This window comes from Gossypium arboreum, chromosome 5, assembly GCF_025698485.1.
Source record: "Gossypium arboreum isolate Shixiya-1 chromosome 5, ASM2569848v2, whole genome shotgun sequence".
Taxonomy (NCBI): domain Eukaryota; kingdom Viridiplantae; phylum Streptophyta; class Magnoliopsida; order Malvales; family Malvaceae; genus Gossypium; species Gossypium arboreum.
In genome coordinates, this window is record NC_069074.1 from 83,643,547 (window position 1) to 83,652,146 (window position 8,600).

The following is an 8,600-nucleotide window of genomic DNA, read 5'->3' on the forward strand; positions in this document are numbered from 1 at the left end:
TTTTGGTCTACGAAATAAAAGAATGGGTTCGGGAGTCGGTTACGTACGAAGAAGGATTAGCACCCTCGTAACGCCCAAAAATTGGTACCTAATTGATTATCAAATGTCTTTAATGTCGGAAATTTAAAAAAAAATTTAAGATATAATCCTCTTTAAAATACTTTGATTTTGAAAATTTGGGTCCACTCGTATCAAAACATTGACACTAAGTTAACCTTTTGGAAATCCCTATCTCGAAACGACAAATCGCCACATCCAATAAGTTAGGACACAACGCTTTGAAATTCCAAGACAGTTGCTCGTATTTTGAAAATCTTAAAAAACTTAGAAGGGTACTTGACTATTCGAACTCAACGAGAAAAGTTGCAACCCAATAAGTTAGGGCACTACTTTTCTCGAAATTTCCAAACACCAAGCATTGCCTTTATATTTTTTTGAAAATTTTGGAGCCTTGTCTTTTTAAAGATGATGCGTAGGGAATTGTATTGCATTATAAATCATACATAGTAACATATTATTGTAGTTGGTAAATAAAACGTGCATTTAAACAAAATGATGGCAATTATTTAAAGAACGTGCATTAGATTCATACATATAAAATAGCAAATAATATACATACAAAGATATATAGCATGTATTGAGAACGAATAAACAAGATATACAAACATATAAAATAATATTTAAATGATGCGTGATATAAAATCAAACATGATCAAATAATGCATGATATACAAATAGAATAAATGTAATGTCAATATGCATATAATTATATAAAAAATAACACATACATGATACATACAATACCAAACATATAGAAGAACTAATAAAAATGATTGATTGCTAACCAAATTTACATACAATTAAAAACAAGACATTTCAATAGTATTTAATATATAATATAATAACATAGTAATAAGAATAAAAGAATAATAATTATATAATAAAATATTGGTTTGAAAGTATGTAAGAGATTTCATAATATAACAATATTAGTTTAAAATGAAATAATATATGTATAGTAAACAAATAAAAAAATGAAATGTGTATATAATGTGAGTTTAAAATATGATTTAATAATAATAATTTACATTTTTAAATAATATATATATATATATATATATATATATATATATATATATATAAACATAAATAAGATAATTTGTGATACATGATATACATAACATATATAAAAAACAAGAAATAATATAAAATAAAACATAATAAAGACTATATGATAAAATGTAATATAAACATATAAGAAAAATAATAGATATAACATAAAATAACATATAAAATAATATATATAATAAATATAATATATGTGAAAATATAATAATATATAAAAGAGATGTAAAATAATATTTAAGAAAAATAATACGTAATAAGTAATAATAATATATAATTAAAATAATACTTATAATAAAATAATTTTGTAATATATAATATAAAAGTAAAATTAAAATAAAACAAATAATAAAATATATATAGAATAATAAATATAGGACTAAATTTAAAGTTTAACAAAATTACAAGACGAATTTCAAAGAAGCAAAACTGAATTGAGGCCCGATTTGAAACGCCCGCAAAATAAAAGGGGGTCACTGGGCAAATAACCCTATTCCCAAAACGGTGACATTTTCCTGAATATAATTTAATAGCCATAGGGACTAAATTAAAAGTAAAATAAAATAATGGGCCAAATTATAAAATAAAATAAGTTTGATTGTAAGTACAAAAGGGATAGAAGGACCGATTGGGAAATTAACCCAATTTTAAAAATGCGCGGATCCTCCCTGGGTAATCGGGTCAACACGCGGATCCTGAGGGTCTAAAACGTTGTCGTTTTGACAAGGCTATATAAGCCAAATCTTTAGCTTTAAAATCATTTAGAAGCCCAGTTTTAAAAAAAACAAAGAAAAATCCTCTAAAGAGGATCCCTAGTCCTCTGAGCTCCGGCGTTCAGCCGATCAGCTCTGGTCATCGGACCTCCGCGCCGAGATCCACGCGCTGCCACCGACTCCGCCACACACAACGGTCGAAACTTGAAAAGTTTCGCTTTTCAAGGTGATTCTCCAGGTATACTCTCTCTATCTATTTAATATATTATATGCATAAACTCATGATCAAGAGAATGAAACGAAAATAAAAATATGTCACCTTTGTCTTCTGTAAAAGATCTCTGGTATATTATTGCAAAAAAAAAACTCTGTGTACAATATTTTTTGTGCTCTGCCTCCGTGTCTTTTTACAGATTAAAAAGAAGGCTTTATAGCCTCTACTACTACAGGTTTTGGAAAGAAATCATCGATTTCTTTCCGTATTTGCTTCGTATGTCTGCTGTGATTTTCTTTCCTTTTCTTGCAGGTACTTGTGAAAAATCCGGCAATGACAAAGGCCTGACGATGGTCCACTAGTGGCGTTGACCTCGGCGTGACTTGGGGCCTGGAATCATGGCCTTGACGGGGTAGCTGGAACAGCAGGAGCTGAAAAGTCATGAGGCTTGGCTTCTAGAACCCCCTGCTTGCAAGAGAAGGAGAAAAGCAAACCCTAGGGTTTCATGCCTTAGTGTAACAAGCTGGGCCATTTGGGCCTGTTTTGTCCTGGGTCCACTTGGGATTGTTGTAATGGGTCTTAGTTTTAATGTATCTAGGTAGGATGTAATAGTGGGCCTGTTAGTTATTGTAACTGGGTAAGGTCTCTTGTATTTGGGCCTGCCGTTTAGGCTTTTGTATTTGTGTAAAGGACTGTTAAAAGGCTTTATATTTTGAAATTTTGGATTATGCCTTGGCTTCTAATGGGCCGGGAAAAATTGAGGTATTACAGCTGCCCCTCTTTGCTCATTGCTGTATAACAGGAATAAAGCAAAGATATAAAAAAGCCAATTTTGCCCGAGCTCGCCGAACCTTAATTTTCAATCTGTTCCCCGCAAAATTTGCTTCTTCGATTTGTAGAGATGCCAAATCATCTTAATATATTTGAGAACTTTTGAGAATCATATCTGCTATGTCCTCATTTTTTCCTTTGTAAGCACAAGGATGCCGAACCCTTTTGAGTTTGTTTAAGAACATTTGAGAGTCATATCTGCAATGTCCTCGATTTGTTCATTGTAAACACAAGAATACCAAATCATCTTGGATCTGCTTCAGTATAAACATCTGAAGGTTAGATCTGCTACATTTGAGAACTTTTGAGAGTCAAATCTGCAATGTCCTCGATTTGTCCCTTGTAAGCACAAGGATGCCAAACCATCTTAAGTTTGCTTTAGAACATTTGAGAGTCATATCTGCAATGTCCTCGATTTGTTCCTTGTAAACACAAGAATAACAAATCATCTTGGATCTGCTTCAGTTTAAACACCTGAAGGTTAAATCTGCCATATCTGAGAACGTCTGAGAATCAAATCTGCTATGTCCTCGATTTGTCCCTTGTAAGCACAAGGATGCCAAACCATCTTGAGCTTATTTTAGAACATTTGAGAGTCATATCTGCAATGTCCTCGATTTGTTCCTTGTAAACACAAGGATACCAAATCATCTTGGATCTGCTTTAGTATAAACATCTGAAGGTTAGATCTGCTATATCTGAGAACTTTTGAGAGTCAAATCTGCTATGTCCTTGATTTGTTTCTTGTAAACACAAGAATACCAAATCATCTTGGATCTGCTTCAGTATAAACATCTGAAGGTTAGATCTGCCATATTTGAGAATGTCTGGGAGTCAAATCTGCTATGTCCTCGATTTGTTTCTTGTAAACACAAGAATACCAAATCATCTTGGATCTGCTTTAGTCTAAACATCTGAAGGTTAGATCTGCTATATTTGAGAACGTCTGAGAGTCAAATCCGCTATGTCCTCGATTTGTCCCTTGTAAGCACAAGGATGCCAAACCATCTTGAGCTTGTTTTAGAACATTTGAAAGTCATATCTACAATGTCCTCGATTTGTTCCTTGTAAACACAAGAATACCAAATCATCTTGGATCTGCTTCAGTATAAACATCTGAAGGTTAGATCTGCTATATCTGAGAGCTTTTGAGAGTCAAATCTGTTATGTCCTCGATTTGTTTCTTGTAAACACAAGAATACCAAATCATCTTGGATCTGCTTCAGTCTAAACATCTGAAGGTTAGATCTGCTATATTTGAGAACGTCTGAGAGTCAAATCTGCTATGTCCTCGATTTGTTTCTTGTAAACACAAGAATACCAAATCATCTTGGATCTGCTCCAGTATAAATGTCTGAAGGTTAGATCTGCTATTTTCAATTTGTTTCCCATAAGCATAGGGATGCCATGTCGAAATCTCTGATCTTCATTGTCCCCTAGAGGACATGACCTGTAGAATGAGTATGTGCCTATGCCTAAGTATGCTATGATTGAAATGAGTCGGATGTCCTTAACATGTTATGATGTAAAGTGCTGTGCATATGACCCCTATCTCAAGCGTCATCATTCATTCCTTCATTTTATTCTTTCTCAGCTTGTAGGCCTTCCTCTAATGCTATGATCCATTGAGGATGTCTGTAAGAATCAAATCATCCATTTCCTTTTGGACTGAAAAAAAAGAAATCCCTCGAGTTTCTTCATCCTTACTTATGTGAATTTCTCGAACAATTGTCCTGTTTTAGTTTCTTGCATTATCTAGAAATTCCAAAGTAATGTGCAAAACTTCGTTTGTGAAAATATTTTAGTTCATCTATCATTATTCCAATGCAACATACTTTAAAAATATCGGGAGATGAGTAATTCTTTGAGAATAATTGGATTCGAATTGTTAACAGTACAAAGGAAATAAGTCTGATAACATATCTTTAAGAAGAAATAGAATCTAAAGATAGCAAACAGGATAAAAAAAATCAGATGCTCTAAATATCGCCGCTTGAGCCTCCACACATTAGTTCCCCGAAGCCTTTCTTGAGTTCGACATGTGTTTAAAAGATCCACAGTACTTTGTTGATGCTCCAATGTACACCGTGTCTCACTCTTAAGTCAAATAAGGTTGTTGTGTGCCCTTCAAAACTTGAGCTGCCCTTTCGGGTTTTCAACTCAAAATCCCTTTGGTCTCAAGGTGCCCTTTGTGGGTTTTCACCCTGGCCTCTCCGTTTTTTTTTTTTTAAATTCAAGGCGCCCTTTGCGGGTTTTCACCTTGGATTCTTTTCTCTTTTAGACAAAATACTTCTTGACTGAGTCTGAGTTCACCGGATTGGGTAGGCTCTTTCCATCCATTTCTGTCAAAATCAATGCACCACCAAAAAAAGCCTTCTTCACGACGTATGGCCCCTCCCAATTTGGCATCCATTTTCCTCTAAAGTCCTTCTGAATGGGAAGGATTTTCTTTAGCACAAGGTCCCCCTCATGGAATTCCCTTGGACGAACCTTTTTATCATAAGCTCGCATCATACGCTTCTGGTACATCTGACCATGTCGGATAGCCTTCAGCCTCTTTTCCTCAATCAAGTTTAGCTGGTCATATCGAGACTGAACCCATTCAGCTTCATCCAACCTTATCTCTGTTAAAATTCAGAGAGAAGGTATTTCCACTTCAATAGGTAAAACTGCTTCCATCCCATAAACTAACGAGAACGGAGTTGCCCCGGTAGAAGTTCTAACAGATGTCCGATATGCCAAGAGTGCAAGCGGTAGCTTTTCATGCCATCCTATAAGTCTCACCATCTTTCCCACGACCTTCTTAATGTTCTTATTGGCAGCCTCCACTGCCCCATTCATCTTTGGACGATAGGGTGAAGAGTTGTGATGCTTGATTTTGAACTGGTCGCAAACCTCTGCTATCATTTTGTTGTTCAAATTCAATGCATTATCGGATATGATTCTCTCAGGCATTCCATACCGACAAATGATTTCCTTCTTCAAAAATCGACTTACAGCTGCCTTAGTAACATTTGCGTACGAAGCAGCCTCTACCCATTTTGTAAAGTAGTCAATAACTACAAAAATAAACCGATGTCCATTCGAAGCTTTCGGCGATATTGGTCTAATGACATCCATGCCCCATATGGAAAATGGCCATGGAGACGTCATGACATGTAAAGGTGAGGGTGGTACATGAATTTTGTCCCCATAAATCTGACACTTATGGCATTTTTTGGCATAATTGATACAGTCTCCTTCCATAGTGGCCCAGTAATAGCCAAACCTCATGATTTGTCTTGCCATCGTGAATCTATTTGCATGCGTACCACATACACCTTTATGGGCCTCTTCTAGAATTAGCTTGGCCTCCACAGCATCGACACATCTCAAAAGTACTTGGTCTTTCCTTCTCTTATACAGAACATCCCCGTCCAAAACATAGTCACAAGCTAATCTTCTCAGGGTTCGTTTGTCATTTTCGGATGCCTGTGCTGGATATTTACGATCTCTTACATATCGCAATATGTCCAGATACCAAGGATTATCATCCTTTTCTTCCTCTTCAAGGTTACAACAGCTAGCTGGAAATTCATAGACACTCATTTGAATTGGTCTCATCTCTTCCTTATTGTTCGCCTTAATCATTGAAGCCAAGGTTGCTAAAGCATCTGCCATCTGATTTTCATCTCGTGGGAGATAGTTGAAGGTGATATCATTGAACTCTCTTTGTAACCCCAAAACTACCATTCGATAATTGATCAACTTAGGGTCTCTTGTCTCCCATTCACCTCTTAGCTGATAAATTACCAACGCAGAATCTCCATATACTTCTAGGGTTTTTATGCCTCTTTCTATGGCTGCTTGGAGCCCCATGATGCATGCTTCGTATTCAGCCATATTATTTGTACAGTCAAAATCCAACTTGCATGTGAAAGGGTAATGGTGACCATTCGGGGATACCAAGACTGCCCCAATTCCATTTCCGACTGCATTAGAAGCCCCATCAAAATTTAACTTCCATGGAAAATCTTCAGTTGCTGCTATACACATTAACTCCTCATTTGGAAAATCAAAGTTCAATGGCTCATAATCCTCCAAAGCTCTACTGGCCAAGAAGTCTGCCACAGCACTTCCTTTGATAGCCTTTTGACTTACATAGACTATATCAAACTCTGAAAGCAAAATTTGCCATCTAGCCATTCTTCCATTTAAAGCCGTTGATTCCATCATGTATTTTAATGGATCTAATTTTGAGATGAGCCAAGTTGTATGGTATAGCATGTATTGCCTCAATCTCTATGTGATCCAAATCAACGCACAGCACAGCTTTTCGATTGACGAATATCTCATTTCACAGTCAGTGAATTTCTTGCTGAGATAATAAATTGCCTTTTCCTTTTTCCTTGACTCGTCATGCTGACCAAGCACACATCCCATAGAATTGCTGAACACTGACAAGTATAGTATTAATGGTTTATCTGGACTAGGCGGAGATAACACTGGAGCATTCAACAAATACTGTTTGACTTTTTCAAAAGCATTCTGGCATTCTTCATCCCAAACACCTTGATTGTGCTTTCTGAGGAGACGAAAGATAGGATCACATTTTTCAGTCAATTGTGAAATAAACCGAGCAATGTAATTCAACCTTCCTAGGAATCCTCGAACTTCTTTTTGAGTACGTGGTCGAGGCAACTCTCGTATGGCTCTGACCTTGTCTGAGTCAACTTCAATTCCCTTTTCACTGACTACGAAGCCTAACAACTTCCCCGATCTGGCTCCAAAGGTGCACTTTGTTGGATTGAGCTTCAACTGAAATTTTCTTAATCTTAAGAACAATCTTCTCAAAACCTCAATGTGTTCTTTTTCTGTTCGCGACTTGGCAATCATATCATCAACGTATACCTCAATATCCTTATGCATCATGTCGTGAAATAAGTTTACCATGGCTCGTTGGTATGTTGCCCCTGCATTCTTCAACCCAAATGGCATTACTTTATAACAAAAGGTGCCCCACAATGTTATGAAAGTAGTTTTATCCATATCCTCTGGATGCATCTTTATCTGATTGTATCCTGAGAAGCCGTCCATGAAGGAGAACAACGAATATCCCGCCGTGTTGTCTACTGAAGTGTCGATGTGTGGAAGAGGAAAATTATCTTTTGGGCTTGCTTTGTTTAGATCTCTGTAATCAACACACATTCGTACCTTCCCGTCTTTCTTAGGGACTGGTACAATATTAGCTACCCATTCAGAGTACTTTACTTCCTGCAGAAATCCTGCATCAAACTGCTTCTTGACCTTATCTTTTATTTTTAGGACAATGTCTGGCCGCATTCTTCACAACTTCTGTTGTACCGGTCTACATTCTTGTCTTATTGGAAGACTATGTACTACAATGTCAATACTCAATCCGGGCATATCTTGATAAGACCATGCAAAGATATCTTTGAATTCCTGAAGCAACTCAATCAAGCTACGCCTTGTGTTATTAGCAATCAGTGTTCCAATTTTCACCTCCTTCCCTTCCTCTAAGGCTATATTCTCTATTGCCTCTTTTTCATGTGGCATGATTTGTTTCTCCTCCTGTTTTACCATTCTTAATAGATCGAGAGATACGCCACAATCTTGAACATCTTTAAAATCCTGAGACTCCTCTAAACACATGTCTTGCTCACAAGAGAAATCAGGAACGGTAGTATTAGCGCTCATATCATTGATATCTAGAGACC

General features: G+C 36.3%; 1 pseudogene; it reads right to left on the reverse strand.

Annotated features, from left to right (window-relative positions):
* Nucleotides 1-5,160: 5,160 nt before the first annotated feature.
* Nucleotides 5,161-8,070, reverse strand: LOC128292753 (uncharacterized; annotated as a pseudogene).
* Between the last annotated feature and the right edge of the window lie 530 nt (nt 8,071-8,600).